At 39.8% G+C, this 23,563-nt stretch overlaps 1 long non-coding RNA gene across 2 annotated transcripts; it reads right to left on the bottom strand.

The window, feature by feature from the left end:
- Positions 1 to 15,259: 15,259 nt before the first annotated feature.
- Positions 15,260 to 18,004, bottom strand: LOC116373425 (uncharacterized). 2 transcript variants are annotated; one of them, XR_004209569.1, is made up of 5 exons: positions 17,547 to 18,004; positions 16,952 to 17,440; positions 16,723 to 16,813; positions 16,077 to 16,171; positions 15,260 to 15,942 (listed from the first exon to the last, which is right to left on the bottom strand). It is a non-coding gene; the product is annotated as an uncharacterized LOC116373425 (long non-coding RNA). The 2 variants fall into 2 exon arrangements; XR_004209570.1 differs by having other exon boundaries at positions 17,395 to 17,440.
- Between the last annotated feature and the right edge of the window lie 5,559 nt (positions 18,005 to 23,563).

The raw sequence follows: 23,563 nt of genomic DNA, 5'->3' as shown, positions 1-23,563 counted from the left end.
CTGTGACACAATTCTCATTGTTTCGAAGAGAGATGATATGTATGTAGCTATTTATCAGATTATATTTTTCCTAAATTGTATTTATTTCTTGGATTAGGTTTTTAATAAAACTAATGTTGAGAGTAATATTGCTTTGTGTATTTTATTTCTTTAATTAATCAATTACCGATCATGTTTTTGGCAATTTGTGAAATATATCCTTTGATTTTGTAGACTATGACTTACAATAGGCTACCTTAATGAGATTAGTAGCCTACAACTGACTGTTTTACATTTATCATAACTAAGGATTAGCCTGGCTGACATGACTCATATTGCAGGGAGAGCTGTAACAGGAGGACTTCAATCTAGGTGTTAGCCAGACTAGCTAAGGATATATTCACAACCCAGAAAGCATTCTTTTTTTACCACTTGTAAACTACTGAACCTTTATGAAACCTATGAGGATAAACATTTGACAATGTTGTAACTATGTCACACATTAGACCACCAATCTCACATAATCCTACATTAATTGCACACACATTACACAGTAGGATAATATACACTTGCCTATGTATTTATTTGACTCTATACTCCAGCATTTTGTACTTGAGATCAAATGTTAAATATGAGGCGACAGTACAGAATGTCACATTTTATTTGAGGGTACTTTCATACATATCTGTTTTACAGATTAGAAATGAATGTACTTTATGTACAGTATCTAGTCCCAAAATGTTAAGGTGTCATAAGTATTTGGAAAAATTAACTTATAGTGTACAACATTTAGTCAAAAGTTTAGTAGTTGGTCCCATATACTTAGCACCCAATGACTACATCAAGCCTGTAACTCTTTTTGGATAATGTAGCGCACTAAATAAATGAATGGTAAATAATGTATTGTGTCATTTTGGAGTCACTTTTATTGTAAATAAGAATAGAATATCTTTCTGAACACTTCTATATCAATGTGGATGCTACCATGATAACTAAGAATCATGAATGAATGGTAAATAATGATGAGTGAGAAAGTTACAGATTGCCAAAGATCATGCCTCCAAAACACGCTAACCTCTCACCATTACCAATAACAGGGGAGGTAGCATTTTTTGTGGAGTATGATATTTATGCCTCTAACTTTCTAATTATTCACAGTTCATTCATGATTATCCGATTAATGTAGAAGTGTTTAATTTACAATAAAAGTGACAATCTACCATTCATTTCTATTGGGCAAAAGAAAACCCCAAAATACAACCAAAACAAACTGTAAATGCATGCTAGGAACACGGGACCAAATACTAAACTTTTGACTAAATGTAATAGACTATAAGGAAAGTTGTCCAAATGTTTATGACACCTTCAAATGGGGGGACTAGATACATAAAGTGCTTTATATTTCTAAACGTTAAACAGATATGAAAATGCCCTCAAATAAAAGGTGACATTCTGTAATGTGTATTTTTATAGTCACTGAACTCCGTCATGGTTCATTGAACAAAGCCTATGGGAAAATAAATTGGGTTTTTGGATAAACGCCAAAAATACGGTCTGGGGTAAAGACAGGCTTAGATCTTATATGTTTTGTTCTATGAGATAATATTAATCAGTTAACATTAAATTCTTCACAATTCACAAAAAGTATGTAATAAGAAAAAACAAAGCAAACAAAGGCTTCATAATTCATAAAGGTCATGTTAACTGACTGATATTATCTCATAGAACAACACATATAAGATCTCTTAAACCTGTGTTAACCTCAGGCCTTATTTTTAAAGTTTATCACCAAACCCTATTCTTTCCCCATTCATTTTCTCCATAGGAATGGCTGAACGAACCAGAGGTAACGCAGTTCCGTTTTTAAGGACTATAAACGGGCGAGCTCTATTGTAACTGTCTTTACCATTCTCATGCTGTCATTGACTGCTGTCAGTGTTGATATCCTCCATCGCCGGGATAAAGATTAGTGCCCGTGTTCACCGCGCGCCCGCCTAATCACAAAAAACAAAAACATTCTTAAGAGTTGTTTCAGATTTGACAAATTATTACTGTAGCCATGCAGTAGGCCTAACGTCAAAACTTGTGACCTAACGTCAAAATGTGTTATTATTTATTATTTATTTAGACCGCATACAATTATTTTCACTGCAGAACAGAGAAGAGATGACCACCAACTACGCTGAGGCCTACTGACTGTGAGTAGACATTTTATATAGTAGCATAGGCCTAGCCTATGGTTCCACAAAAATACCACCAGTATGATGCAGATAAACTTCAGTGAACTATTGACAAAGACATTTACAAAAATGTATACTGGAGCAGATCAGCATATTATTATTACAGCAGGTTGCTGTATGCAGGCCACTGTAATAATAATACTATAGTGTGTTTCGACTGAACAGGTAGGCTATTCCTCAGGCAGCGTTGAGGGTCGGAAGCAGATGTGCCACTAGAAATACAAGTGGAGGTGTAGCCTACTAAACTCAACTCCACAATTTACGATGGAGATGAGCGGTGACTAATGTGGGAGGACTGGAGCTCCGACATCACATAAAATTAACAATGTGGTGTGTAATTGCGGTCAATTTTTGTAGTGTTGAAATCAGTAGTTAAAAAAATAAAGACTTCAGAGCTCCAGTCCGTCCACACTAGTTGCCGCTCAACTCCATCGTAAATTGTTGATTTGAGTTTAATCGGCAAGTGGAGTTGCAGAGTGTCTCACATGCCATCAACAACTGTAATCTAAATATATAAAACAGTTCAAATTGATGTCTTATTTTATCACTCCCCTCAAAACGTTTTAGTGTGCTTGTATACAACATGGTAGGTCAAATAATGAGCCTAAAAACGCCCCTGCTAAACTACAGCCATCTGGTGTGCGGCATTGAAATCAGCCATTTAGTGAATGCTGCCTTTGAAATCAATGAAAACTGCTATACTGCTCGCGTTGCGTCACACCAGATGACAGCGTCCAAGCTCAAGAATCGCTGAGGTTCAATTCTTGATGGCTGACCCGTGCAGTCATTCTATCTTGTGAATGGAAATAATGATTCATTTTGCGTGATTTTGGTTGGTTTCTGTGTAGCAGGTAGAGATTCACATTGATGGCGACATGTGTAGTGTAGCTGAAGTGTAACTTTGTCTACTCTGTGAAAGATCACACACATATCCCATCATCATTACATAGGAGTGTTAATTGAACCATCATTGGGCTTGTAAGGGTTTCAGAGGATTATCTTGGTGGTATTTAACACTCAGGGGCAAGACATGGAGCTAAATGACACTAAAGCTTCCTTTCTTAATGGCCTAAGCAAACAAATGAAACCTATTAGCCCAGCAAGAGGCCTCCTCTGTTACTCATTCAGTCCAGACAGCACCAAATTCACTCAAAATCAACAGCTTTTCTCTATGTGAAACATAATTTTTTCCAGATTTCACAAGATTGATCTACATGAGTCCAAGATCAAGATGGCAGAGTCATGAGGTATGTATATCTGTGCACAGCCCTTATATAAATTGACTGTAGGGCGAACCTGAGAGGGGGTGGATGGGTAGTTTATGGTCAGTTTAGGTAGGGGTTGAGCTTCTATTAATCTCCCTGCATGTGCTGTGGGTGAGTCAAGGTGACAGCTAGTCCCCTGCTGTCCGTGTATCCTGATTCCCAGACAGTCAGTGGGGGAATGTCACACTCTTCATCTGTCCATGTCCCATCCACTTCCTCTCACCAACAACAAATGGACAGGTTAATGGAAAAGTTTAATGTTTTTCAACAAAATAGCATATAATAGAAAGTATCTCTTGAAAGCTCTAAAAATAATACAGTCATAGATACTCAGAACTAAAGGTTAAATAAAAAAATAATTAAAATAGATAGTCATAAGATAATTGTGCTATTGGAAATTGCAATATGGTCCACAGAGAAAAGTATGATATATTGACTAAATGTGATCACCAGGAAGTAGCCAACATCTCTGATTTAACATAAATATCTGGTATGAAGGTAAAACCCAGATGCAGAAAACGTTGAATTAACAATGGTTTTATAATCCAACAGGGGCATGCAATAGGCAGGTCAAGGCAGGCAGGGGTCAGTAAACCAGAGGTGGGGAAATTACACGTTACTTATGCCAATACACACAAACCTGTACTGTATATTTGGTTTACTGATAAGTCCCTTTTTGGTGTCCAATTCACTGTGTGAACATGTACTCCCCACTCTCTGTCACAAAGTCCCAAGCCAATGATTGACTTTCAACATTACTGGAGATGTAAATGATGACAGACAATGCATGCAAATTTTGTCATAATCTAAAGTCTATACCAGGTACCTGTATTGAGTCCATAGAGTATTGATATAAATAGACAGATTGTTTTGATTGACTGTATTTGTCAATATGAAGACAATGGGAAATCAAAACAGTAGTTCAACATGATCTTTCTAATAGTACCCTAACAAAATAATCAGATGGAACCTACCTATTTTGAAGTTCATAGTCCTTAGTACATACCAGAGATGGCATCGGTTTGTATGATTCACTAGCGGTAGTAGCATTCTTGAACACGTTCCAACCGAAATCCCACTCTGCATTCCCACCTGCTGCCAGGTCACTGCAGTACTCTGTCATCCTCCAATTAGGATGTATCCTGATATGTATCCTGATCCTGACAAATGTTTTAAGTTGTTATTAAAGGGTAGAATTATTTGTTGTTGAAAATAGAGCAAAAAAATCCTTATATAGTATAGGCTAAATTATGTATACCAGGTACTCCTTAAAGTTTATAAATTAATAAATGATCTATATATACCAACAGGTTGATGTCAGGGTCAGCCATCCACTGACTGTACCAGCTTTTAGTCAGATAATCCAAGATGGCGTAGCAGTCAGAAGTCTTGACGTGTCCCGTGTTATATATATTTTTATATATTTTTTCTTCGCATATATATATATTTTCTTTTTCTTAACCTGAACTTCAACATACTCTGCTGCAATCCGCATCACCCAATGTGGTATGGATCTGCTATTTTTTAAACTTTTGAACCGGAACCTGAACAGAGGATAACCAGCTAACTAGCTACTAGCGGTCATCAGCTACCTTTGGCCCAAACAACTCTCGCCAGTCAGCACAGCGCGACTCAAACCAGAGCAAATCGGACTTATTTTTCTCCATATCTCAGGATTCCTACCGCAAGCTCTGAACCTTTTCACCTGGATCATCACAGCTAGCTAGCCGCTATCCAAGTGACCACTCCTGGCTAACGTCTCTGTCCTGAAGCAAGCACCAATTAGCCTGTAGCAAGACTTTTCTAGGCCCATCTCCCAGCTAGCCGAAGAGGCCCATCAGACACTCCTTGGGCTACAATACCCATTTGGCCTGGACCCCTTTTTCTGCCGTCACGGAGCCCCGCCGACCCATCACGACTGGACTACCGACGTAATTCGCACAAGGGGGTTTTTCAACTGGCTCCTCCGTCGCGACGTCCCCTGAATGACCATCTGCTAGCCTGCTAGACACGGCCCGCTAGCTGTATAGAGCATGTCGGACTGTTAGCTGAAGAGGCCCATCGGACAAATTCTTTGGCTACTATACATATTTTGCCAATTGGCCTGGACCCTTTTACAACACGGAGCCCTGCTGATCCATGACGACTGGTCTGCCGACGTAACAGCATGAGGGGGCTACAACAGACTTCTTACATCACAACGTCCCTCTAAGGCCCTTCTGCTAGATTGCTAGCCCCGGCCCGCTAGCTGTCTGAATCGCTGTGTCTCGGGCCCGCCGAGTTACTCACTGGACCCCTTTGATCACACGGCTACGCATGCCTCGCCCGAATGTCAATATGTCCATTGCTGTTTTGGATACTAATTATTGCCTTATTTCACTGTCGAGCCTCTAGCCCTGCTCAATATGCCTTAGGTCACCATTTAGTTCCACCTCCCAAACATGCAGTGACCTCACCTGGGTAAATGTTTCTAGAGACCATATCTCTCTCATCGTCACTCAATGCATAGATTTACCTCCACTGTATTCACATCCTACCATACCTTTGTCTATACATTATGCCTTGAATCTATTCTACCGTGCCCAGAAACCTGCTCCTTTTACTCTCTATTCCGAAAGTACAAGACGACCAGTTCTTAAAGCCTTTCGCGGTACCCTTATCCTACTCCTCCTCTAATCCTCTGGTGATGTAGAGGTTAATCCAGGCCCTGCAGTGCCTAGCTCCACTCCCATTCCCCAGGCGCTCTCATTTGTTTACTTCTGTAACCGTAAAAGCCTTGGTTTCATGCATGTTAACATCAGAAGCCTCCTCCCTAAGTTATTTTATTCACTGCTTTAGCACACTCTGCCAACCCGGATGTCCTAGCCTTGTCTGAATACTGGCTTAGGAAGACCACCAAAAAATTTCCATCCATAACTATAACATTTTCCAACAGGATAGAACTGCCAAAGGGGGTGGAGTTGCAATCTACTGCAGAGACAGCCTGCAGAATTCTGTCTTACTATCCAGGTCTGTGCCCAAACAATTTGAGCTTCTACTTTTAAAAATCCACATTTCCAGAAACAAGTCTCTCATTGTTGCAGATTGCTATAGATCACCCTCTGCCCCCAGCTGTTCCCTGGACACCATATGTGAATTGATTGCCTCCCATCTATCTTCAGGGCTCGTGCTATTAGGTGACCTAAACTGGGACATGCTTAACTTCTTGGATATAGGGGGCGCTCTTTTAATTTATGGATAAAAAAACATGCCCGTTTTAAGCGCAATATTTTGTCACGAAAAGATGCTCGACTATGCATATAATTGGCAGCTTTGGAAAGAAAACACTCTAAGGTTTCCAAAACTGCAAAGATATTATCTGTGAGTGCCACAGAACTCATGCTACAGGCGAAACCAAGATGAAACTTCACCCAGGAAATGGGCAGAATTTTTGAAGCTCTGTTTTCCATTGTCTCCTTATATGGCTGTGAATGCACCGGGAATGAGCCTGCCCTTTCATCGTTTCTACAAGGTGTCTGCAGCATTGTGACGTATTTGTAGGCATATCATTGGAAGATTGGCCATAAGAGACTACATTTACCAGGGGTCCGCCCGGTGTCCTTTGTCTAAATTGGTGCGTAATCTACAAGCTGCACGCAGTCATCCAGTGATTGAGAGGAGAGAGGAGGCTTTCAACGAACGATATATCATGAAGAGATATGTGAAAAACACCTTGAGGATTGATTCTAAACAACGTTTACCATGTTTCAGTCGATATTATGGAGTTAATTTGGAAAAAAACTTCGGTGTTTTGAAGACTGAATTTTCGTTTTTTTTTGGTAGCCAAACATGACGCACCAAACGGAGCAATTTCTCCTAAACAAATCATCTTTCAGGAAAAACTGAGCATTTGCTATCTAACTGAGAGTCTCCTCATTGAAAACATCTGAAGTTCTTCAAAGGTAATGATTTTATTTGAATGATTTTCTGGTTTTTGTGAAAATGTTGTCTGCTGATGCTAACTCTAAATGCTACGCTAGCCGCGCTAGCTGTTACACAAATGCTTATTTTGCAATGGTTGAGAAGCATATTTTGAAAATCTGAGATGACAGTGTTGTTAACAAAAGGCTAAGCTTGAGAGCTAGCATATTAATTTCATTTCATTTGCGATTTTCATGAATAGTTAACGTTGCGTTATGGTAATGAGCTTGAGGCTGTATTCACGATCCCGGATCCGGGATGGCTCGACGCAAGAAGTTAACACCCCGGCCGTCCTACAATCTAAACTTGGTGCCCTCAATCTCACAAAATTATCAACCAGGATCTCAGTGATCACTGCTTCATTGCCTGTGTCCGTAATGGGTCATTCCGTCAGTAGAGGATGCCTGGTTATTCTTTAAAAGAGCTTTTAAAAGGGCTAGACAATCTGGACCCTCTCTTTCTAAAATTATCAGCCAAAATTGTTGCAACCCCTATTACTAGCCTCTTCAACCTCTTTCGTATCGTCTGAGATCCCCAAAGATTGGAAAGCTGCCACGGTCATCCCCCTCTTCAAAGGGGGAGACACACTAGACCCAAACTGCTACAGTCTATCACAGTGCCATCTGTTTTGTCACCAAAGCCCCATATACTACCCACCACTGTGACCTGTGTGCTCTCGTTGGCTGGCGCTCACCTCATATTCGTCGCGAAACCCACTAGCTCCAGGTCATCAATAAGTCTTTGCTAGGTAAAGCCCCGCCTTATCTCAGCTCACTGGTCACCATAGCAGCACCCACCCGTAGCACGCGCTCCAGCAGGTATATTTCACTGGTCATCCCGAAAGCCAATTCCTCCTTCGGTCACCTTTCCTTCCAGTTCTCTGCTGCCAAACTACAAAAATCACTGAAGCTGGAGGCTCATATCTCCCTCACTAGCTTTAAGCACCAGCTGTCAAAGCAGCTCACAGATCACTGCACCTGTACATAGCCATGCCAGATTAAAAACATTATCCACAAAATGTGACCTGTTTATAACTGGTATGACCTGCAATATTAAATAAAATGGTATGGTATGACCTGCAATAAAAAACTCGATCAGTGTTGTACTCAAGCAGAATGTAACGGGATTCTTCTGTTGAAGGAGAGGTGGCCCAAAACGCAGCGTGGTTATTGTGATACATCTTTAATAAAGATGAAAATAGAACAATATACAAAAAAAAACAAGAAACCGTGAAAAACCGAAAACAGCCCTATCTGGTGTAACAAACACAAAGACAGGAACAATCACCCACAAACCCCAACACCAAACAGGCTACCTAAATATGGTTCCCAATCAGAGACAATGACTAACACCTGCCTCTGATTGAGAACCATATCAGGCCAAACACAGAAACAGACAAACTAGACACACAACATAGAATGCCCACTCAGATCACACCCTGACCAAACAAAACATAGAAACATACAAAGCAAACTATGGTCAGGGTGTGACACAGAATAACATGGGCAGTAATACCCTTCCTACGTAATCTGATGATTACGTTTTTCTTTTTACTTGATGAATAGCCCTCAATTGGAAGAGAAGATGTTCCCACTTGCTAAGGTGATACTTAACCCTGTAGTATCCAGTCACATTGAGGTTGGCTAGTACCCACTGATCACTTGTCAAGTTATTGCTTATAGCTGAGGAAAATTATATAATGCATGACAATGAAGATACCGATAGTAGATCAAATCTGCTTGTTATTTCATCAGATAATTTTATGTTTTAATATTCGTCCACAGTTTTCTACAGAGGACACTGGTAAACAGGTTTCCTGTATCTGTACCTTTTTTCTCAAGCAACCATATTTCTTTCTGAACCACTCCTGCCTCCATCCACTCGTACCTAGTCACCAAAATGAATTATTATATTATTCATATGTATGTAACATTCATGACATATACAGAGCCTCATGAAAGTCTACATACCCAAATTTAGCTGACTTAAGATTAAATCTAAAAGTATGTCCAGACTATGTTCGGATGGTGGTACAGTCTACACAGAATCAGGGTCCAATTGAATGAATTGAATTGTTGCTGGGAGATCTGTCCAGTGGCTGTATTTATGGTGACCACTGGGAAGCCCATCTGATAAGCCTCCCTCTATAACTGGATCCTGGACTTCCTGACAGGCCACCCTCAGGTGGTAAGGGTAGGTAACAACACATCCGCCACGTTGATCCTCAACACGAGGCCCCTCAGGGGTGTGTGCTCAGATACCTCCTGTACTCCCTGTTCACTCATGACTGCATGGCCAGGCACGACTCCAACACCATCATTAAGTTTGCCAATGACACAACAGTGGTAGGTCTGATCACCGACAACGATGAGACAGCCTATGGGGAGGAGGTCAGAGACCTGGCCGTGTGGTGCCAGGACAACAACCTCTCCCTCAATGTGATCAAGACAAAGGAGATGATGGTGGACTACAGGAAAAAGAGAACCGAGCACGCCCCATTCTCATTGACGGGGCTGCAGTGGAGCAGGTTGAGAGTTTTTCAAGTTTCTTGATGTCCACATCACCAACAAAAACATGGTCCAAACACACCAAGACAGTCGTGAAAAGGGCATGACAACCTATTTCCCCTCGGGAGACTGAAAAGATTTGGCATGGGTCCTCAGATCCTCAAAAGGTTCTACAGCTGCACCATCGAGCGCTGGTTGCATCACTGCCTGGCATGGCAATTGCTTGGCCTCTGACTGCAAGGCACGTCAGAGGGTAGTGCGTACGGCCCAGTATATCACTGGTGCCAATCTTCCTACCATCCAGGACCTCTATACTAGGCGGTGTCAGAGGAAGGCCCTAAAAATGTCAAAGACGTCAGCCACCCTAGTCATAGACTGTTCTCTCTGCTACCACAAGGCAAGCGGTACCGGAGCACCAAGTCTAGGTCCAAGAGGCTTCTAAACAGCTTCTACCCCCAAGCCATAACACTCCTGAACATCTAATCAAATGGCTACCCAGACTATTTGCATTGCCCCCCTACTTTTATGCTGCTGCTACTCTGTTTATTATCTTTGCAATCACTTTAATAACTATCTACATGTACATATTACCTCAATTACCTTGACTAACCGGTGACCCTGCATATTGACTCTGTATCGGTAACCCCTGTATATAGCCTCACTATTGTTATTTTGTTGGTTAAGGGTTTGTAAATAAGCATTTCACTGCTCATGGCATCAATGTTCTTTGGGGTAAAAGTAAACTAAAGTAAACCTGTTTTATTCGGTGCATGTGACATGCACTGTACCAGGAAGCTACATGCCACCGGCATCTACTGCCTAGAGAGGGAGACCAGACACATAGGGGAACTACTAGAGAGCTTTTGTATGTTCCCTAAACCATTGGAGAGAAGAATTGTCATTATAATACTGGTCTCCACATTCTCATTGATATGACTATAAATGGAAGATATTAATGTGGGCTCGGTCAGTATCATTTGCTGCTGTGAAGACAAACATAAAATCTGATGGAATCTGTAGTCCTGCTATAATACTACCAAAATCATTCATTTCAACAGTACAAATCAACTAGCTGAAAATAGGAATAGACAATGCACACTATTGATTGTTTCTAAGGAACTTAGTCATTGTAGATGATACCAAAGGGTTGTCTCCACCGTGTTATCGTAGGCAAAGTGATTGAGGTAGCTCTCGAGAAAAATATGTTTGTTGCACTTAAAGTGGAAAAAGTCAAGGGGTCTGAATACTTTCCAAATGCACTGTATATAGTTATAGTTGATACACATTTTAAATTATTTGAAGTTAGGATAGGCTGAACATGTGAAAATTGGTTTGGTGTCTAGCTTGAACGGTTCAATAATTACTGTTGTTGGGTTATATTGTGCAAACCTATGCAGAATTATATAGTTATTAGTTCGTAAAAGTTTTAAATATTTTGAAGTTAGGATAGCCTTTACATATGAATGTTGGTTTTGTGTGGTAAGCAGTTGTGGTCAGAAGTTGTGTGGTTGTTGTCAGTGGTTGTGGTCACTAGATGTGGTCAGAAGTGTGGTTGTAGTCAGATGTGTGGTTTTGGTCAGTTGTTGTGGTCAGAAGTTGTGGTCAGTAGTTGTGTGGTTGTGGTCAGAAGTTGTGTGGTTGTGGTCATTTGTTTTGGTAAGTAGGTGGGTAGTTCAGTACTTTCGGTTAGTAGTTGTGATCAGTAGTTTTGTTCTTAGTAGTTGTGGTTCAGTAGTTGTGGTCAGTAGTTGTGTGGTCAGTAGTTTTGTGGTCAGTAGTTGTGTGGTCAGTAGTTTTGTGGTTGTTGATAATATTGTGTGGTTGTGGTCAGTAGTTGTGTGGTGTGGTCAATAGATGTGGTGAGCAGTTGTGTGGTTGTGGTCAGAAGTTGTGGTCCGTAGTTGTAGTTGTGTGGTTGTGGTCAGATGTTGTGTGGTTGTTGTTTAGTATATGTATGAGTGTGGTCCCTAGATGTGATAAGCAGTTGTGTGGTTGTGGTCAGAAGTTGTGTAGTTGTTGTCAGTAGTTGTGTGGTTGTGGTCACTAGATGTGGTCTGTAGTTGAGTGGTCAGTAGTGGTGAGGTCAGTTGTGTGTTTGTGGTCGGACATTGTGTGGTTGTGGTCAGTAGTTGTGTGGGTGTGGTCAGACGTCGTGCGGTTCTGGTCACTAGATGTGGTAAGCAGTTGTGTGGTTGTTGTCAGAAGTTGTGTGGTTGTGGTCACTAGATGTGGTAAGCAGTTGTGTGGTTGTGGTCAGAAGTTGTGTGGTTGATGACAGTAGTTGTGGTCACTAGATGTGGTCAGAAGTTTGGTGGTTGTTGTCAGAGGTTGTGTGGTTGTAGTCAGAAGTTGTGTGGTTGTGGTCAGTTGTTGTGGTCAGTAGTTGTATGGTTGTGGTCAGTAGTTGTGTGGTTGTGGTCACTGGATGTGGTCAGCAGTTGTGTGCTTGTGGTCAGATGTTGTGATAAATAGTTGTGGTCAGTAGTTGTGTGGTTATGGTTTAGTTGTGTTGTTGCCGGTCAGTAGTTGTGTCATGGTCAGTTGTTGTGTGGTCAGTAGTTGTGTGGTTGTGGTTAGAAGTTGTGTGGTTGTGGTCAGTAGTTCTGCTCAGCAGCTGAGTGGTTAGTAGTTGTGTGGTCAGAGGTTGTGGGGTCGTGGTCAGTAGTTGTTTGGTTGTGGTCAGAAGTTGTACGGTTGATGTCAGTAGTTGTGTGGTTGTGGTCACTAGATGTGGCCAGCGTTGTGATTGTGGTCGGAAGTTGGGGATGTAGTCAGTAGCTGAGTGGTCAGAAGTTTGGTCAGAAGTTGTGTGGTTGTGGTCAGAAGTTGTGTAGTTATGGTCAGAAGTGTGGTTGCGGTCATTATGTGTTGTAGTCAGTTGTGTGGTCAGTAATTCTATGGTTGTGGTCAGAAGTTATGATTTTAAGTAGTTTTGGTCAGTAGTTGTGTGGTCCGTAGTTGTTTAGTTGTGGTTAGTTGTTGTGGTCAGTAGTTGTATGGTTGTGGTCAGTAGTTGTGGTCAGTAGTTGTGTGGTTGTGGTCAGCAGTTGTGGTCAATCGTTATGGTTATGGTCTAGTTGTGTGCTTGCGGTCAGTAGTTGTGGTGTGGTCAGTTGTGTGGAAAGTAGTTCTATGGTTGTAGTTAGTAGCTGTGGTCACTCTTCACCCTTAGAATTTTTACCCTCTGTGTCTGAGTATAGCAACGTCAACGGCTCCGTTTGGGCAGCTCAATGATGACACAGAGAGCTGTTAGTAGACGTCAGCTAGACACTTTTTGTCACTCTAAACTCAGACAGAGCTGTAACTTTTTGTTGGTTGAAGGTATTCCTAGTCCGCTCTTTCCAATCAGAGGGGTACAGCCCACCCTTCTATTTAGAGACAGGCAAACTAGCCAGTTGAGTTATTAGAGTACAGAGCATGGTCCTGGAAAAGGAGGACGAAGCTGCTAAGTATTAGTAATTACAAGTATTAGTGGACAAAATGGCAGTTCCCCCAAAAAGTTTTGGGAAAATATGGTAATGCAGGTAGTAAAACAGCTGTACCGTAAAATCTGTGTAACTGCGTTCTTCGTTTGTCGAAAGAGAGTCGGACCGAAATGCAGCGTGGTGGTTAATCATGATCTTTAATGGAAAAGTGACGATACATGAAAACTATACAAAATACGAAAACAACAAACGGAACATGAAACTTATTACAGCCTATCTGGTGAACACTACACAGAGACAGGAACAATCACCCACGAAATACAAAGCGAAACTTAGGCTACCTAAATACGGTTCCCAATCAGAGGCAACGAGAAGCACCTGACCCTGATCGAGAACCGCCTCAGGCAGCCAAGCCTACACTCAACACACCCCTAATCAACCACAATCCCAATGCCTACAAAAAAAACCAATACGACAACACAATAACCCATGTCACACCCTGGCCTGAACAAATAATTAAAGAAAACACAAAATACTAAGACCAAGGCGTGACAATCTGTAGTAAATATCAGAGGAAGAGTAATTTGTTAAATGTTTGTCTAACCTGAGGGGTAGTGATCAAATAGGTCATTTTTTGCAAAAAGGTTACAGAAAATGTTGTCGATGTGGTAGCTAACTATTATTACACCCGTACCGAATATTTGTTATTATTTCAGATATGAATAGCGAAAGGTAGACCAATGTCATACCCTCTAACTTTGTCTAAGTTGTTAGAAAAGAGGTCAAAGTAGATCTATGTCAAAAGTTATTTTGCATTATGTCACGTTCTGACCTTTATTTCCTTTGTTTTGTATTTATTTAGTATGGTCAGGGCGTGAGTTGGGTGGGCAGTCTATGTTTGTTTTTCTATAATTTGGGTATTTCTATGTTCGGCCTAGTATGGTTCTCAATCAGAGGCAGGTGTCATTAGTTGTCTCTGATTGAGAATCATACTTAGGTAGCCTGGGTTTCACTGTTTGTTTGTGGGTGATTGTTCCTGTCTTTGTGTTTTGCACCAGGTAGGGCTGTTTAGGGTTTCACACGTTTCTTGTTTTTTGTAATCAATTGTTCATGTTTACGTATTAAAAGAACCATGGACACTTACCACGCCGCATATTGGTCCTCTGATCCTTTTCGTCTCTCCTCTTCGGAAGAAGAGGAGGAAATCCTTGACACATTAACAGTGAATTGCAGTCGGAAGTGATGACATCTCAATGGGGAGCTTTAGAATGTTGAGGAAAATGCCATGAAAGTGAATGAAGATTGTTGTTGTCCTCATTTTTGACAATTTATAACTTAAAGTATAAAATATATCAAAAGGTTGTATAAACTCAAATAGAGTAAGACTATTCTGCACATTTAAAAGTTTGAACAGCGTTTAGCTTAAGCGGTGTAGGAGGAGTAGCGTGCTAAAGAAGAAGGTCGAAGATTGAAGCTGGGGCTTTTGCTGGGCAAGTCCCAAAATAATTAGAAGAAGAATGTCGAAGATTTTGAATTGGATGTTTGCGTTGCAAGTCCCATTAATTACAGTGGAGTGTAATTACAGTGTAACAAGAATTGTAATATCTAATGTAATTTTTACACTGTACTTGGGTTAGGTCATAGGTAGATGTTACTGCTGTAAGTACTGCGTTATAAGGAGTAATTATGATACTTGTTACATTACAGTGCCCTTATTACTGTGTAACTGTTACCGTAAAAAGTCTAGTTGACAACATATTTAATCAAATACGTTTGTCCAGTGACTATTTCAGAGTGCTAGTCCACCGATTATTATATAATTATTTCCAGCCATGTAAACGTCCATAAGAAGCAAAATTACACCATTAGAAAATGCATTGTAAAACAGTTGTATTTATTATTTCCACATTATTCCACATTATTTCCACAATCCACAGTCATAAACCAGTGTTTAATAGCAATGCAGCATTTTAGAAAGTTAGTCTTTGATAGAAAAATGTTTTAATTCACACAAAGTTATTTCCCCAAAAAATAGAAGTATAGGCCGACATAGTATTTCTGATTAAGGGGCAGGATAACGTTAGAATACAAAGTGTCATTGACTGTTAGAGAGACAAAAAAACAACAGGAAACATGGCTTTAGGATTGGTCTTAGATAATAAATAAATGGACAGGTGTTTGTGTCTCCATGTGACCATCATGGTGCATCAGTCTCTGCTTTAAACCATGCCTGCACAGTTCTTGTTCTCTGCCACCCATTTGATGTTAGCTGTTGTCCACTCAATGGCCTGTGAAATTGCAAAGATACCCGAGTCGAAGCCAACCTCAGTTGTCTGCCTGTAGCTGCATGAGCTGTGACAGCAAAGGTAAACATTAACTTATATTGTACAATATAGAAAACTCTATATTTAGGGTCCACATCGTACCCCAATACAAACATGTTGAGCAATATGTGCTGACAAATCCCCTAATCTGTAATACCATCTGTTAGAACTCAAATTCAGTTGAAAACCTCTTGGTCACACCATCGATGAGATTGGAGAAGGAGAAAGAACCACCACCGTACCTATGACAGACGAGGTCAAGTAAGAAAACAACATCTAATGTAGAGTTAGATCAAATATCAGTGTACCAAATGTGACAAATAATCACTTCGAAATTAAACAATCGATACAATATGTGTTAAAAGCTCAAACTCACTGAGTAACTGTCACTGTCTCTCATAAAGTCACAGGCCAGAGACTGGCCAACAACAGATGCAGATGTTGGTTGCATCCAGGGTGTAGTCCAGGTACCTCAATGGTGAAAGGAGGTACAAAGACAGTATGAGGCATTGAAGCACTTCATATTCATGTCAGACACACAAGTCTCTTTAAAGCACTCCTTGAAAATGTCTCCTTTTTATGCCAGGCAGAGAATCAATGCTTTGCTGTTTATTGAATACTCTGATGCCTAGGGGAGGGATAATCACAGATCACATTTTACCAATTTGCCATGGATTTGCACTCTTAACTCATTTGTTGAGTAGCGGGGCTGCTTTGTACAGGCCAGGGCAGATCAAAGTTTGTCTGCCTGATTAGCGATGCTGGCAGCCTCAAACTGCTCCCAACCAAATTCCCACTCTGCAGCCCCCCCACCCCGCACTGTTAACAATGCAGTACACTGTCATCCTCAAGTTGGGGTGTATTCTAATAGGAAATCAAATATTTCAACATTTAAGCATGGAATATCCTATCTATCATCACACCTTTTAATCTTAAACTAGTGGTGCAAAAACATTTTGATATTCACGGTTAATGGTATCAAGAAATTTATCTGAATTGTGTTTAAATCCTGCTGAACTCACGGATTGTTGACAGGGTCAGCCATTAGTCAGATTCTGACACTCCGTCAGTCCAGTGCTACAGGCCATCCCAATGGCATTCACTTGGTTGTACCTGAGGGTAGGAAGATCCAGTACAACTAAGTAAGGGGATTGTTTTGGTTTTCAAGCAGTTAAAAAAGCCAGAGTGCTGTGCAAAAGGTGGCCATAGCAGGGTAAAATGATTATAATTCAATTTTATTGATTAACTCACTGGTCCATATGTCCAGTGGGTACTGTTTTCAAGTTGTCAGTGATACCCTTATAGTATGTAAAGTGGTTCTACTTGTTTTTGAGGTAAGCCTAAAAGACAGAAAACACAACTAGTGTTCGTCCCAATATGTTTTGTTTGTTCTACTATTTTTAAACATGTTTGTATTGCTTGCTTATTGCCTTTCAAGAAAATAAACCAACCTGCATATCCCCATAGGCTTCACTCCTATCAAACATGAGGTAGAAAAATTCCAAGTTGTCGAGAGCTGACTCCCACGGAATATATTCCCTTTCTGTTCGTTGTTCGCAACACTATTATTAGGTCGATACATTTTGCCCTTTACAGATTTTTATTTATTTAATTGAGACTCCTTATCGGCCTACTATAAATAAAATGTCAAGTATTACTCTTTAAATCATGACTACAGTGAACTATGTACTCACCTTGCAAGGTTAAAAGGATCATCCACCAATTGAGCTCCATTGATAACTGGAATAGACGAGACAAAAACCACTAACATTAGCATGAATTACTTTTTTTTCTAACAAGACAATAATTTGGGATGGAATAGATTGTGTGTTCATCAATGGCTTACCTGAGGAATGGTGCTCAGTACGTTGATGAGACTTTCCCAGTTGGCTTCATCATAGCTAACCCTGTAGTATCCAGAGACATTTAGGTTGACCAGTACCCATTCTTTCCCAGTGATTTTCATTTCAGGCTTATTTGCTTAATATTTAGGGACAAACACAACATGTCAGCTTCTGAATCATATAACATGTGCCACCAGGCAGTCATGCACAAATAATGCTCTTTGATGAGAGTATCTTGGTAGTATGGTAATCCTTAGATTGTGCTCATCTCTATTCATTAACTGTTCATTGATTTAAATATACCACAATACATTTGACAGATCTTCACATCAGTGATCCTAATACATGTATAATACATGACAAAAGTATGTGGACACCTGCTCGTCGAACATCACATTGCTGTGGGGACTTGCTTCCATTCAGCTACAACAGCATTAGTGAAGTCGGGCAATTAGGCATGGCTTGCAGTCGGCGTTCCAATTCATCCCAAAGGTGTTCGATGGGGTTGAGGTCAGGGCTCTGTGCAGGCCAGTCAAGTTCCCCCACACTGATCTCAACAAATCATTACTGTGTAGTCCTTGCTTTGAGCACAGGGGCATTGTCATGCGAAAACAGGAAAGGGCCTTCCTCAAACCATTGTCATAAAAAGTTGTAAGCACAGAATCATCTGGAATGTCATTGTATGCTGTAGCATTACGATTTCCCTTCACTGGAACTAAGGGGCTTAGTTCGAACCATGAAAAACAGCCCCAGACCACATTCCTCCAAACTTTACGGTTGGCACAATGCATTGAGGCAGCGTTCTCCTGGCATCCGCCAAACCCAGATTCGTCCATCGGACTGCCAGATGGTGAAGCTTGATATACTGTATCACTCCAGAGAACGCATTTCCACTGCTCCAGAGTCCAATGGAGGTGAGCAATGTTTGTCTATGGTGATTGTATGGCTGTGTGCTTGATTCTCTACATCTATCAGCAATGGGTGTGGCTGAAATAGCCTAATCAACTAATTTCAAGGGCTGTCCATATACACTATAAAATCGAAGTCGGAAGTTTACATACACGTTAGCCAACTACATTTAAACTCGGTTTTTCACAATTCCTGACATTTAATCCTAGTAAAAATTCCCTGTCTTAGGTCAGTTAAGATCACCAATTTATTTTAAGAATGTGAAATGTCAGAATAATAGTAGAGAGAATTATTTATTTCAGCTTTTATTTCAGCTTTTATTTCTTTCATCACATTCCCAGGTGGGTCAGAAGTTTACATACACTCAATTAGTATTTGGTAGCATTGCTTTTAAATGGTTTAACTTGGCTCAAATATTTCAGGTAGCCTTCCACAAGCTTCCCACAATAAGTTGGGTACATTTTGGCCCATTCCTCCTGACAGAGCTAGTGTAACTGAGTCAGGTTTGTAGGCCTTCCTGCTCGCTTTTTCAGTTCTGCCCACAAATTTTCTATAGGATTGAGGTCAGGGCTTTGTGATTGCCACTCCAGTACCTTGACTTTGTTGTCCTTAAGCCATTTAGCCAGAACTTTGGAGGTTTGCTTGGGGTCATTGTCCATTTGGAAGACTCATTTGCGACCAAGCTTTAACTTCATGACTGATTTCTTGAGATGTTGCTTCAATATATCCACATCATTTTCCTACCTCATGGCGCCATCTATTATGTGAAGTGCACCAGTCCCTCCTACAGCAAAGCAACATGACTCAAATGATGTCAATTAGCCTATCAGAAGCTTCTAACGCCATGACATCATTTTCTGGAATTTTCCAAGCTGTTTAAAGGCACAGTCAACTTTGTGTATGTAAACTTCTGACCCAATTGTGATACAGTGAATTATAAGTGAAATTATCTGTCTGGTAACAATTGTTGGAAAAATTACTCATCTAATGCAAAAAGTAGATGTCCTAACCCACTTGCCAAAACTATAGTTTGTTAACAAGAAATTTGTGGAGTGGTTGAAAAAAAGAGTTTTAATGACTCCAACCTAAGTATATGTAAACCTCTAACTTCAACTGTACGCTCTAGGGGTTAGAGCGTTAGACCAGTAACCGAAAGGTTACTAGATCGAATCCTCGAGCTGACAAGGTAAAAATCTGTCGTTCTGCCCCTGAACAAGGCAGTTAACCCACTGTTCCTAGGCCATCATTGTAAATAAGAATTTATTCTTAACTGACTTGCCTAGTTAAATAAAAAAAAATATATAAAATATATATAGGAAAGGTAATTAGGGACGTGATGGAGTCCAGGTGAGTCTGACCACGCAAAGGCTTTTCTGTGGGCTGCATTTGAGTTGTGGCAACAACTCTGAGACAAACAGTACAATGGTTATCAATTGTTTAGAAAACAATCTGTCAAATGTAGGTGTAATCAAATATTACATCTACAGTATCATGTCAATCTATTCTATTCTAGGTATAAATACCCAGGGGATAAGTGGGGAAGTGTTACAGGAATTAAATTCCTCTATGTTTTAATACCCAATTAAAATTAAACACTTTGTCAATTCATAAGAATTTGTAAGACTCTTATTTGTATAAAATAAAGACAGAGATCAGTCTTTAAAATCAACCAACAGAGTTTATTCTCGAGAGTACTGCCCATGATACGTTCTACCACTGATTACCTATAAACTGAAAATGACGTCAGCGTTTTCTAACTGTTCCGTCTCCTCGACACTGGTACAAAGGCTGTATAGTTCTCAAGCCTTCCCACATCGTCTAGAGCCAAGGTCAGCCTGTGTAGATAAGCATTGTAGCCAGTCTGGCGATATAGTTCATTCATTTCTACCAAGGAACAGACAGTCATTGTTCTAATTCCTTATTATATTTCCACATATTATATTCAGTACTAGGATTAAAAAGAAAATTCATGCATATACAGTAACATAATAGTGTTCTGATTAGTCAGTCCTGATTGAAATGTATACATAATTAGTCATTATTGATTAAAAAAGTCCCTTAACAGGAAGATGGGCTACTACTGGAGGGGGGTGGAGACAAGCACAAAGACAAGTAAAACAGATCAGGGTGTGACAATCACATCTTTATGATGCACTATATGGTGCCTGATCTCACAATAGTTAGATAAAATAAAGCCAGGTTATACAGTTAAGAGTTCAAAACACCTGACCTTGGGTGTGACTCTTATCTCAGCATTTATTTGATAAATGGAATTTCAAAATGCTAAGAGAGCAAATGAAAAGCTTTGTCAATTTTTCAGGTAAAGTGTGTTACTTTGGAAGATGCTTCTAAAGGATGGATTTTTATTTATTTATTCTGATATATTCTCAATTTCTTCCTTTATTCTTTTATGGATTATGTGTGTATTGTTTTGTATTGCCAGGTATTACTGCACTGTTGGAGCTAGAAACACAATCATTTTGCTGCACCTGCGATACCATCTGCAAATATGTGTATTTGACCAATAAACATTGATTTGATAAGATTTATGAGAGTTCTTTCTAGTGTGCACATTTAATCTACCTGCTCTCAACTTTTGATGTGTCCATATCTTCAAAGATACAGTAGATACCAATATAAGATTTGAAAGATGTGAAGACACATACAGTATTATTGCCACATGATATTAGACATTGATCTTACAAAATAAACAGAACCTTGGTGACTCTCTAATATACTGTATTTTCTTTTGGAAAGGGGATTTGACCTGATAATAAGTATGGGCTTTCAGATCATGGAAACAGTTTCTCAAGTCATGTAAATTCCTATAATTCTGTGTAACCTATTCTCATGGCTGTGGTCCTAAGCCATTGCAACATATCTTAGGCCAAAATAGGTCAAAACTGGATCAAATGTGGAAGCTCTATTGCCCCCCTCCATCCCCACCCTGAAATTCAAATTCTTAGTCTAATTTATTGTGTTTAATGTACATTTTAAATAACATGTTTCCTAAGTCGTAGACGACTATGCCTGTTACTACACTGTACCACAGCGCCCATAAAGGACAATATCCATCCGGACCTTTGCCACCTAGGGAATTTGTGTCACTGGAGTTTCTCAAATAGTAGTTGAGTACCCCTGTTTTAGATCATTACACATGTTTTTTAGATTGTCTGCCACGTACACTCCCTCTCCGGCGCTCTAGGTCACCAGGCTTCTCATTATCACTCACACCTGTCACCATCGTTACGCGTACCAGCGCCTCATCAGACTCACCTGGACTTCATCACCTTCCTGATTACCTTCCCTATATCTGTCACTCTCTTTGGTTCTTTCCCCAGGCTTATTGTTTCTGTTCCAGTGTTCATGTCTGTATGCTACTCGTGGTTCTTGTTTTGTTCTATGTTCATTTAGTTATTAATTACACTCCCAGAACTTGCTTCCCGACTCCCAGTGTACACGTTACATTGTCTGAAGCCTGCATTTCCCAACCATAATTTAGGTCACTCAAGATAATAACTGATTTAGTTAAAGACAATAAACTATTTAACTCCTAGAGTGCACAAAGGTTAGCCAAGGGAAGGCAGTAGATCCCTATAACAGTAAGGGATACATTTTTGCTCAGACAAAGGCTTAGCGATATTGTCTTAAATGTTTTGGCAAGGAAAACAGTTTTCAGTAAAGAGACAGATAAATTATTTTTTAATTACAATGGCCATAAGAAATTCAAAATTCAAAATGTGTCCTACTCAAAAACTATTTGGATCTTGAGGTACAATGAGTTCAAATAGATCCTCAATGAAGATGGATTAGCTTGAATATACTGCTTGAGGATAAACAGTTACGGCTCATAAATGTCTTTAATGGCATTCAAATAGAAATATCAAACATTTTATGCATTATTGAAAGATCCACTACTAGCGTGTTTTAACTTGTATATAAATGGTAAACTGTCTGACACACAAAAAGAGGCTGATTTGTCTCCTACTGAAGCAGGAGCCGGGAGACAGTATAAAGACCCAGTCTCTCTAAAAGGCCCCTCACCCTTCAATGTTGCGATACAAAAATATTGGCAGAATTAAAACAATCTTATCGAATATTATTCATCACGGTCAGACAGGATTCTTAAAAGGAAGATACATTGGAGATAAACAATTATTATAAATAATTGAAAACTATGAGAATGCAGGGAAACAAATCATAGTGTATAGCAGATTTTGAGAAAGGCTTCGATAAAGTATGGGTAGAATTTATTTATAAGTGGCTGGATTATTTCAATTTTGGAGAATCTCTTATAAAATGGATTAAAGTCATGTATAACACTCCTTTATGTAACATTTTAAGTAATGGTTATTTCTCTGAGAATGTTGAATTGTCAAGACATGTAAAACAAGGTCATTATGGCCATTGAATTGTTAGCTATAAAAATGTGATCCAATTATAAAATTAAGGGGTAAGAAATGAATGGGCTAGAAACAAAGGTAGCAATGTATGCTGATGATTAAAGTTTCTCTTGAGTCCACAATTTTCAACTCTGAGTGGTCTTATTGAGGACCTGAATCATTTCTCCAGTTTATCAGCATTTAAACCCAACTATGATAAGTGTACTATATTACAAATTGTGTCTCCAAAGACACAACATTTTTAATTGCTATGTGGTCTCCCGATTTAAATAGGTGACTGATGCAGATGATGTGCTTGGTGTACACATCCAGTAAAAGTTGAATGATCTTGCAACTATCAATTTTAATTAAAAAAACGTACCAAAATAAATAGGCACTTGAAACCATGGAAAAGGAAACACCTGTCCATCTATGGGAAAATGACCCTGATTATTGCAATTTACATATCTATTCATGGCTCTACCGACTCCAGGATTACCTTATGTGAGCAAAAAATATTTCATTTGATTTGGAATGGAAAACCAGATAAATGGGAACATTTATGTAATGAATATGAGATTGGTGGGCTAAAACTATTAACTATCAAGGCATTAAACCTCTCAAAGCTTCTATTATACCAAAACTTTATCTAAATCCAAACTGGTCTTCCAGTAGGCTACTAAAAGAGGCACATACGATGTTTAAAAGTGTGATCTTTGCTGTTATTC

The sequence above is a fragment of the Oncorhynchus kisutch genome, linkage group LG4, assembly GCF_002021735.2.
Source record: "Oncorhynchus kisutch isolate 150728-3 linkage group LG4, Okis_V2, whole genome shotgun sequence".
Taxonomy (NCBI): domain Eukaryota; kingdom Metazoa; phylum Chordata; class Actinopteri; order Salmoniformes; family Salmonidae; genus Oncorhynchus; species Oncorhynchus kisutch.
Note: the sequence above shows the minus strand (reverse complement) of the source record. Positions and strands in the feature narration are given on the sequence as shown.